Source organism: Falco rusticolus, chromosome 3, assembly GCF_015220075.1.
Source record: "Falco rusticolus isolate bFalRus1 chromosome 3, bFalRus1.pri, whole genome shotgun sequence".
In the NCBI taxonomy this organism is placed as follows: Eukaryota; Metazoa; Chordata; class Aves; order Falconiformes; family Falconidae; genus Falco; species Falco rusticolus.
In genome coordinates, this window is record NC_051189.1 from 20,340,659 (window position 1) to 20,352,213 (window position 11,555).

Below are 11,555 nucleotides of genomic sequence, written 5' to 3' on the forward strand. Positions count from 1 at the left end.
ATCGGTCAGTCTTGCATTAGCTGCTTCATTCTTTCTTTCTTTTATGAATTTTATAAATATTGCCTTTAAAAATTGTATTGGAGTACCTACTGTGAGCTTTTGCTAGCGGCTAAACTTTGCAGCCTATTACAAACTAGGGGAAGGCTATGCTCTTATCTCCTTCTCAGTCTCGCTTGTTTATCGACCTTCTTTAAGACTAGAAGACCTAGTCTACTGATGTAGACTAGGACAACTTAAGCAAGATAAACTCCACTGGGAGCTTCAAGTCCCAAAGATGTAAACAAGACTTTTTCCATTGATCTTTCTGCCTAGTGACCAGAGGCATTAAAAACCTTACTGTTTCCTGGCACCCTGGGTCTCTGCTGGGCTGATGGTGTGTATTTTCCTCTTTTATCGCTTCTTTTACAATATGCCTTGCCTAACTCCCCCTCAGATCCAGCCCCTCCTTTCGTTTGATCTCTGTTTGATTGCATTGCTCCTCTGCTGATTGGGTTCTGGAGCTGTGACTGAGAAACTGGTTCAGAACTCGGCCCATCAGAGTATAACTTTGGAACGCATATCGTCATCCCCGCCGCAGCAGATGGGTTTAGAAAAGGTTACAGCTCAGAAAAATTACTAATGCTATTTTTGTACTGGAAAGATAATGAAATAGCTTAAATGCATTTTAGCTATCTGTATGTGAAATAGCAACGCTCTTCCTGAGTAGAGATTATCTGTAAAGATTTAGGAAATAAAATCACAGGTTTTAGGAATGTCAAATAGGAAACAATCTGCCAGTCATGTTATATTACCCCCTTCACAAGCTAACCAAGCTTTCTATTAAAAACAGCTGGGGAGTTCTTTTGACTTTTACATTTCTTATCCTAGAGTCACAGTTTTCTGATCTTTGCAAATTTTAATTTCTAGTCTCAGTTTTCCTGTAGAAAGGAAAACCTATATGTTATCTATTTGTCCTTGAGTCATTACTGACAGTTGGCTCAACTGAATCTTCACCATCTCTGGCATTCACCTCTTGCAAAAAAAATTCCTAAAAACCATCACGTCCTTCTCTGCTTTTCTTTTGTTAACTTCAATCCACTCATCCCTTTTATTCTCTTGATCTAAACATGTTGCCTGTTCTCCCATTTCTCTCAGTACTCCCACCTCCCAGTACTGCAAGTCAAGTCTGTGTTCCTGGGAATGGAAAACTGTAAAGGTGATATTTATACAAATAAAAAATTATGTTGTATGTACCAGGGCACAAGGGCACAAATACAGTGTCATCCATACCTCCAAAACGCTAGCTTGTTACTTGGCACAACTTTAGGCCACACCACGCGGCACCCCTCGGGACAACGCATAGTTTGGGGGACAGAGCAAGTCATGGCCATTCCCAGTAGATACTTTGAGATGAATCCTGGACTTCTCTTTTACGGGTGACAGTTGGGAAGGGGGAATGCAATTTAGGCTTGTGAGCCATTTATTTACTGATAGAGATATAGCCACAGAATTTCAGACACTAATGAGATTTCATTTACATGCTGTCAGTACCTCCACTGGAGTTACTTTGATACAGTTGATGATTATGTTTTCTATTTTCACAGACACATTATATGGATGACATCTCATCAACCAGCCTTTTGCAGATGAGGTCCTTAGAAGCTGTTTTGGTTTACACTGCGATTTAATTAATAGTCGAACTAATTTCTGATCACTTATTTAAAAGTCTTTTCTGATAACCCACCTTTTCCAGAACATCCCATCACAACGCAAGTCTAATGAAGCACATTTCTGATTGCTTCTGTGGCTGTTTGGTGCGTGTTCTTGTCAGATGCCAGGCTCAGAAATATCTAAATTCTACCATTTCTTCTCCAATCAATACCAGAATGACAGACTAACACTTAAGTGAATTGCATCTAATTATAAATTGAAACCTGAGGGGAGATCTCTGGCCAACTTCATTCACTCCCTTCAGGAAACAAACTCTTTTTTTAAAAAAAAATCAATCATCAAAAGGCATAGTAAAACTAATTTTTTTCTCTTTGTATTCCTTTTATAGGGGATATCCTTTTATAGGATCTACCATTCAGCAATCTGCTCCACTCCAAACTGCCTTTAACATTTTTTTCTGAAGATGCGATTTCTACTTGCTTATTTATAAACATTTCACGCTTTACAAAGATGATTGCTATTCAATATGTCCCTGTTGTTCTTGTAACATCTAATTTCATATTTTGAGTTGGTTGTTCTAATAACTTTTCTTTCTTTTGTGTAATCCCCTTACAATTACTGTATAGATACTTCAATTACTTTTTACTATTTATATCCAGTTTCACAGACAGATAAGACACAGTCTTTTTACATCTTTTTCCATTCATATAAATACTTTCAGCTACCAATACTTTCCTACTCTTTAACCTATTTCTTTTTTTGTTTGTGCACTTTTTAATCAAATTTTGTTTTCTTTGTGCTAAAACCAGATGGCTTGTCCACTCCTCATAATTCCTCTCACTTCTTCACTCGCATGACAGACTCCCAAGAGACCAGTATCCCTGGTGTTCAGTACTATTATCATAAATGTTTTCTAGGAGATGGAGATCCTGATTTTTTATTTTTTTTTTTACAGAGACAATCCATGGCTCCATTACATTATTATGACTATGCCACAGAATTATAAGAAATGTAAACTGCAGGAGCCGCTGCAGATCATCAAGTCCAAGAGGTAGATCATAGGGTGTGGAAGCAGCTGCAGGAAGGCTCAAAGGCAGAAGAGCAATAGGAATGACCTCGTATTGAAGGCACCTAGAGATTAGCAGTTCACCACGATCCTAGCACATAGATACCAGCTTCTCAGGACACCCAGATCAGAGACAAAGAACAGAGAGTAAATGCTGACAACTCATGGAAGTGAGAGGTGGGATAGGATGGAGAAACTCATCACTGAGATGCCCTAAAGAGTGCAAAAATCAGCATATAGCTCCCAGCCTGGGAAGAGACCAGGAAACAAGATGAGGTCTCAGTAGCCGGTGTCCCTGTCCTTCAACAGGACTGCTGGACAGACCACCTGGATTCAAGCATCCTGATGTCTGCACACTGGACGGACTAGCTGGGAATACATGTCCTGATGCCTGAGTGAAATCAGTATTTTCCTGCCCCCCATTTTCAAGGGGCAGGAGGAGTGTAGGTGCTCCATGAGGGGAAACGACGTGGGAGCTGAGGGTGACTCCGCACAGGCAGGGGCAGTGCCTCCACCCACCGGGCACCCTCCTGCTGCCCCTGAGCAAGGTGAGCAGGGCAGTGCTGACCGGAACAGGGTCTGGTGACAGCTCAGTGACCATCAGATGAATGCAAAGTGATGGGTTAGGTCCAAGACCAACCCAGGAAGTCACATTAGCAAGTCAGCAAGAGACAGATCTGGGCTAAGACTTACCCAGAGCATAAGTTCAGCCAGGACTGAGCAGAAATGGGACTCCAGAGCCCGTGGGAAGAGGGTGGGGGTTCCAAGTGAGGCTCATCAGGGCAATTAAGGTTTATTAAGGCCACTCATTGTCAACTCCTGACATCCATAGGATCTTTCACAGGAATTTCTTAAGTGTTGCAACATTATTTCCTACTTATCCAGTTAAGTTTTAAACATTTTCGAGGCCAAAGATTCACAGACCCTTGGGCAACCTCTTCCAGAGCTAAACCATGATCATAATGAAGCTTTTTTCGTATGTTTAAATCAAAATTTCCATCACTGCAGCCTGCAAATGCTGCTTCTTGTTCTTTCACTATGCAGGCCCTGTCTTTCCTAAAGTGCCATTTAAAGAGTGGAAGACTGCTCTTGGAGCCCACCTGAGCCTTCTCTTGTTGAGGCTGAAGTCCTTTTTGCTTTTCCTATCCTCATATGCCATATGCTCCAACTCTTCCACCAAATCGTTTTGTAGTCCTCTGCAGTCTGATGACAACTGCCTCGTACAGGGCAGAGACCAGCCTTTATAGAGTGTTTCAGGTATGCCCTCACCAGAGTTAAGCAGAGGGTAAACAGAGAAGGTAAACGAAGGCTAAATGAATAGAGGGCAATTGGAAAGATATACTCCATTTCCTAAGCATCTCACCCTAGCTTGCCATAATCATCCCTGATCTGTTCCAGCTCATGTCATTTGTCCACAAAAGGCTGACAACCAGAGGAGACTACTCTGGTTCATCAGTCTACAAACATACATCAAACTACATCTTGATCACTCTTCAAGACCACCGTAACAGCCAATATGTCTATAGCTTACTTATGACCTTGGTGTAATATGAAAATCTCTAACATTTCCACTTACATGCTTCCAGGCACTTTGAGCTTATTCTGTATGTAGCTGTAACTTATTTAAAACATTTATTGATCATCTATTAATTCCACACGAAGTATTTATAAATGTACCCTTCATATAAAGTATGATTCACTCGTCTACAGAATTTATTGTTTGGGAGGTTATACTCTATAAAACAGATCTTTATTATTAACAGAATGAAATGATAGTATCCTGTAAAAGTCATTCATGATTACGAAGACAGAGCAACTATGCTGACATATTTAACAGTACTAGAAATTGAATAGTATAGCTCTTATACTGCATATATAATACATAGGTTTTTATGGCCAAACAGCATTTGGCTTCATTCTTTATTTAATAACTATTTTGATCCACCGTGTTGCTCTAACTTCTATCATACTTCTCTATAAATCATTGTAGCCCACTTAAATGGTTTAATTAATTGTTCTACTTGATCAAAGAAACAAATATAGCCATACCTATATATAACAGTAAAATATCCAGAAATATCAACAGATTGATAGTCCCAGACAATTTGTACTGAAAAATATTTAAATGATCACTATGAAGTGTAAAGCAACTGCAAACAGGAATTGTGAAATGTAAGAATTCACAAAGGAAAAGTGCATAGCTAAAGAAAAAAAGCTCACTCAGTGAGAAAACTGCCATTTCATTCCTAAAAGATTTTACAGCCTGATACTTACCTGATGTGAAATACTGTATTTCTACTAACTTCCAGTACTTGGTGTAATAGCAGGCTGATTTATGCCACTGGGCAACCTTGCTCAACATCCATTACTGTTACACAGTTTCACTTGGAATCGCTATTCCACATTTTTTCCCCAAGACTTCAGCCTTGCCTACAAGAAGGTTACCTTGCAGTAAGAATATTCATCGTAGTTATGTCACAATAATGGAGATGCTTCAACCATGGTCCATGAGCTGCCTTTTACTTTACCATGATGCATTGTTTCTATACAGAGGACGGAATTCATTTTGAATTACATGTTCAACTTGTGGAAGAAGTTTGCTGCTCTCTCCACTCGCCTTTCAAACAGTGAGCTGTGGGGAACAGCTTCTATGAAGGCTTGGAGGACACTTAACAGCAGCCAGTATAGGTTGGAAGTCAGTGTAGTCCCAAGTATCTAAAAATCTAATTTTTAAAGCGTCAGGATCTGTTTCCAGACATCACTTCTAATTTAATAGTATCGAAGTATAATCCTGTGTAATTGTCCATACTCTTTCAAAAGAGTCTTCTGTGCTGCAACAACATTGTTTGGGAGCAAGGTACAACTTGTATCTTCTGTCTTTGATATGTCACCACTGGGTGACTGCACCTTCAGGGGCAAGACAGCCTCTGACGGCACTTTTCAGAACAGCTACCACATATCACCCCTGCAGTGTCAGAGATGGACGACAACAGCGGGAACGGCTGTTGGGGCAGCTTCGCCCGGTGCAAATCTGTTCCCAGACTTGTGAAAAACAAACACTGACAGGTACGTTCGGCACCGTTAGCCCCGTAGCTGTGGTTTAACTAGAAGGAAGATGGGCACTTTCTGGGCAGAGCCTGCCTCAGAAGCCCAGTGGCGTTAAGAGCTTCTTTGTCCCTGCTGAGCTGTGTGGTTATTTTCCTCTGAAAGCTCAGCACTCTGCATCGCTACTGGGAAGTTATGAGGTAGAGAGAGCAAGAAATCTTGTGCTGAAGACAGGTGCCATTATTTAATAGATACCCACATGTGCTAGGGCTTACCAGGAGACTATTAACAGTTCCATCGCATATCGGTGTATATCATCGGAAAGATCACTTTATGGTTATTGCCTGCACCATGGCTATCACTTTGAGCAAACTGATATGGAATGCGGGAAAGCGTAATTTGGAAAGCCTACAAGTACACGCTTGCCAAAGAATCAGATTTGTCTTCTTTGACAATTTTAACTCAAAAGACTTACGCCTACCAATACAGTACAACCGTGCTATAAGTAGAGTAGATAAGTAAAACAACAGTTTTGATGTAAATATACCTTTGATGTCAACACATGAAAAATAATGTTGCTATTAATTGACATTGCAGGAGCCCGAGAAGCCAGACAAAAGGGAGGGAGGTGAAATCAAATTGCCTAACAACTGGACCAACAATATATACTTAACACTCTCATTATGAAATCTACAATTTTCTATCCATCTAATTACTACAGTATGCCAAAATCTAGTTAATTTGTATTTTATCTTCCAGAGACGTACTAGCCTCAGAGCCACAGTTAAAGAAGGTTTCATGATTCCTTAATGATTTTAATTATGTACTCTTCTAAAAAAGTTCTCTAGAGAAATGTATGGTGGGTTTTAATGGGTAAGAAATAGCAAAACTCCTTGTGCATTGTATTTTGGGAATACATTCAAGCATTATCAGTAACAGATAATTTTCATATACATCAGCATTATACACCTTTCTGGTTCTATGAATCAGATAAAATTATCCCAAGAGCATTTTAGTATTGAACCAATCTCAGGGCTAGTATTATCACCATGCTGATAGAGATCTGATGTATAGTTTAATTTCTACCAAGTTTACATTAATGTAAGACTGTTCTCAATTAAAATGCTGTAGAACATCAGCACTCAAATATGTATAAAGTTTGTGGATTTGACTGAAAATCCATTTAAAAATCAATGTTTCTTTATTCCTGATGCTTACCTTCAGCCTCTCCCTTCCCTGCAGAGCTGTCCCTGTGCTCTTTTCCCTGGACCATCTACTACCAGCCACTTTTCTCATCAGCTTCCCCCTTTTGATTAACTTTATAAGTTAAAGATGACCACAAAAATTGCAGTGAGCAGACTGGGAGGAGAAAGGCAGAAATGTGTGGGAAGAGTGTAATAGAAGATAGGAGAGAATAAAGACTGCAACTAAGCAGCAAGTTGAAACCTTCAGGCCCAAGAAAGCATTAGTGGTATTTATTGGTTAAACCTGAAACATATTAAGCTCTAGTATGCAAGAAAAAGTTCATCTGATAAGCTGCAATTTAAAAAAACCAAAACAGCCTTTCCAGAAAATTAATGTTACAAATGGCTAAACACATATTTCAGTTTACTGGAAACAAAATGTGTTAGGAAGAGAAAGGGAGGATGCTTTCAAAGTTTTCTTCTTGAGTAACAACAAACTTAAAAAAATTATTCAGCAGAAGTGGGCTGATATGTAATTGAGACAAAAAGGCCAGTACAAGAACGCTGAGTCTGTGATTTGAAATTCCTATACCCTTTCTCCTGAGCTGGGAAAAAAATTGGTTTTATTCTAAGAAACAAAATTAGAGACCTTGAAAACCCCATTACAACAAATTTATTTGTACTGAACATGTGATGCATGATTTGCTGTGTCAGATCCTAACAACATTCCACCTATCCACTATTAGCAAATGTCAAGAGCTGAATTTACTGCATTTTCAGAAATCTAAACATCTTTTTGCCTCAGTTATACCTCTTCAAGTTCCTCAAATGAAATAAGGTGGTAGGAAGCAGATTGTTGCTTTCTCCTCCAACAGGAAAAATGAACAAGCAAACTGTCTTAACTAATGGTTTAAAGCATACATCACAAATCCAGTCCTTTATCAGTCTGATACCAGCTTTAAGTGTAATATTTGCACCAGTGCAACTGTTTGATTATGTTACAATTTTCACCAGCATGCATTCAAATGTGTATACAACTACATTGTTTAAAGGCTTCATAAACCACATTTTAGTCCCTCCTCTGTGTAGGTGCTTCTATTATACAGATGCTATGGTGGAAGAGATAAAGACCTTTTTCTGCACCTATGCAAGCCACACCTAACAGTTGGACTTGCTGATCACAAAGGCCTTTTTCGAACTAAACAGTTCTATGATTCTATGCAACATCTTTGATGTACCATGTAAAGAGTTCCCAGCAAATATAAAAGCTTTCTGCCTGGAGTACTGGCAAAAGGATGTGTTGTCAATAAAAAGCCCAAGTGGCAAGAATGCATGTTTTCAGTTCCTTGCTTCTTTCATGCACTTCACACGGCATCCATGCCAGGTGGCCCATGCTGAAAATGGGAAGTCTAAAGCACCAGCTAGAGTGCAAACGCTTGTCTTTAAATGTTCTGAACAGAGTACTATGCTGATTTTGTGGTGGCAGCTGAATGCATTTCAGAAACCTGCAGACCACCTAAAGGCAGTTGCAGCTTACAGCTGATAACTTCTGTTTGTGTGCAGGAGGTCCCTTTCTGGCACCTCCCGCTCTTTTGTACAGCTGCAGCAGAGCTGGCTTGCTGTGAACAGCGGCTGAAATTGTTCCTCAGAGAAGGTCCAACATATTGGACAAACTTTGGATTATCTGCCTTGACATGTTGAAGTTTTTAAGGGTACACAGGTTCTAATCAATTAACAAATGATGGTATTTTTTCTTCTATTTCACATGACAGAAGCATGACTATGACTGTCTTGAATTTCTTTGATGGCTCAAAAAAGCAACTTATCTGCCAACCATGTTGCTAGTACTTTGAAGTGCATAGGCAAAATAGCTTAGATTGAAGGAAGTGGAAGATGAGTGTGTGACTTAAGAGGGGATCTGGATCTCAAATTTCAAGGGAAAATGTTTATCAGGGAACAATGATTACTTCAGTTATTCAAAAGGAATTACAACATGTTGTCCTTCCTCCTAAGAAAAAAATATTTATATATGAACTAAGTTGTTATGCACTTGAAAATCATGGTTGTGCTGCCTCATAGATACACTTGACTGAAGCTGGAAACGAAAACAGGCTTTTTGCCTCAGTTTCTTTCTAAATGTCACTGCATAATGTGATCTGCTATATGCTAGCAAGAGTGTACATAATAGTCATAAACTTGCTTTTTTAAGTACCATCTGGAATGCATGTGTCTGAGCAGAGCCAGAGAAGAAATTCAGCAAAGTACTGAGTGTCACATACAAATGAAACGGTGTGCCTCTTTTCTTGTGGTAGTTCTTTAGCACAAAAAAATTGGGGCAGGAAGATGAGTTACACTGTCTGTCTCAGGCCAGGATATTCAGGACACTTTCCAATCTGAGTGAAAATAAAACTGTAAACAAAATTCAGTAATGGAGAATATTTTTTTTTTTTAAGTAATTGATCTTCATGAGAACCAAAGTGCAAAAGGCTACTGTTGAAAAACCATAAACATTTGAAGGAATCATGCAATAATTTAATATATGGTTAATAATGATGAGAGCTCCTTTATGTTCTTTAAAACTGATAGGTCAATGGATGGAATTCAATCAACCGGAGTTCCAATACACTGTATTTTGGTCTTCTTTGTTTCTTGTACTATAATTGTTTTAATTTTTAGCAGAATATCTGAAAATTATGCTGAAGTTTAAGTATCAACTTGATGATGAAGTGCATTCATCTCCACAGTAGAAATGAAACATTTTTTTCTATTGGGCAATTAACCTTACTTTTGGACCATGCAAATGAACTGTCTTGATTTTAATTTTGATGGAAGGAAGCATTCTTGTTAGATGAAGCAGAAAAGTATCAAACTAAAAGACCTTGGAAAAAATAAGCCACATTAAATTAGACTGGCATCATTTTACAATACATTCAGGAATAAATGAGAGGACAAGATTACAGACTGATCTTCACAGTAGTCACATACTGCCATGAGAAACAGATGTGATAATTCAAATCCTTTAGATTTAAACTGAGCCAAATTTAGACTATAAACTCTCTGGGATTTGCATATACTTGCTTCTTTGAAATATGAACTTATAAAGCCCTATAATAACTAAGTATAGAGATAGTGGAAACTAAACTTTGGAAGCATTGCAAACTCTGACTACAGAGTCTTCTGGAATGGACTGGACTTACGTACTAGCTTTATGCTTTCAATTAGATGGTAGGTATTACCAAAAACGTAACTTTTAAGCATCCTGGTTTTGGTTTCAAAATGGATACCTTTTGAAGACCAAATTGCTTGCTCAAATGGTATAGAACATGAAGGGGGAAAAAAATCTGCAATCCACTTCTTATCGTTTTATTAAAAAAATAGGCAATTATTAAGGAAATGGTAGCAATAATTAAAAAAAATAAAACCCAAACAAACAAACCCAACAAAACAGAAGATTGTAATTCTCATGTCACTAATTTCTGCTGTCAAAGGCAGTCTGATGCAGGGCTGCTAGACAGGCAACCAGCGCACACTGGCCAATATTAGAAAAGTAATTCTGGCCAAAAGCCCCTAATACTCAGTGTCTGCCAAGACAGAGAAAGAAGGATTTCTTATTAAAATGCATGCAACTCAGGGAACTACTCAGGAAGCCAAAACAAGGCTATGTTACAGACTTTTCAGTAAAACATGTTGGGGTATAGATTCCTGACTCACACTGCTGTACTATTACTTTACTGGTGTGGTTTCCCCGCCAACCCCCCCCCCCTTTTTCCTATAGCAGCAAACAATGCATCTTTGCTGGTCCACACTTGTGGTGGATTTGAGTTTCTAATCACTGGTCCAGTGGCCTATAACCTATACACTCCCTGGTTCAGTGCCTGGACCACTAACTCATTTGGTATGGTGACAGAAGAAGGAATAAGTAGTGGTGATACAGCAGATACTCTCTTGCAGAAAAAAAACTCTTCCAAATGTTACTATACCTAACAGAATGCTATGCGGGGCATACACTGAATCAATGTTCATTCTGAATAAAGGTTCTAGTGAGACATTATGAACAAAAATAAATGCTGAAACCCGCAAAAATGAATCTGAGGAAAGAGAATTGGGAGACTGAGCCTGCATGTTTTTATATATTATTTGTTGATGTTATCATCCCCTAAGATGTATTAACTGATATGAGTGCCACAGATAGCAGGAACACTTTTTAAACCTTTGGTAGGCAGGTTTTCTTGGCATTCTAACATTATTTTATGTAAACTGATGCCTCATTACACAAAAAATACTATTTCTTAAGAGATTATTTTAACAAGGTTTTTGTACATTGGGTCTCTTTAGGCTAAAGATTGTTTGTTGATATTTTATGTACTCATTGTTTCAGACTTCCTAGAGCCTCACAGAGACCTGAAAAATCTATTCCCTAAAACAGCCTCCTTATTTTCCCTTTCCATTCTTTCTACCTAGTAACCAAGGACTGTTTAAGTCCAGTTGTAGCCACAGTTCCCTCTCTGTTACGTGATAGCTGGCTATCATAGATGACCCAATTTGAAACAAGAAATCCAAATCCTGTTGAGATCAAAGTTCATCCAAATGCATGGTGCACGCAATTGTTC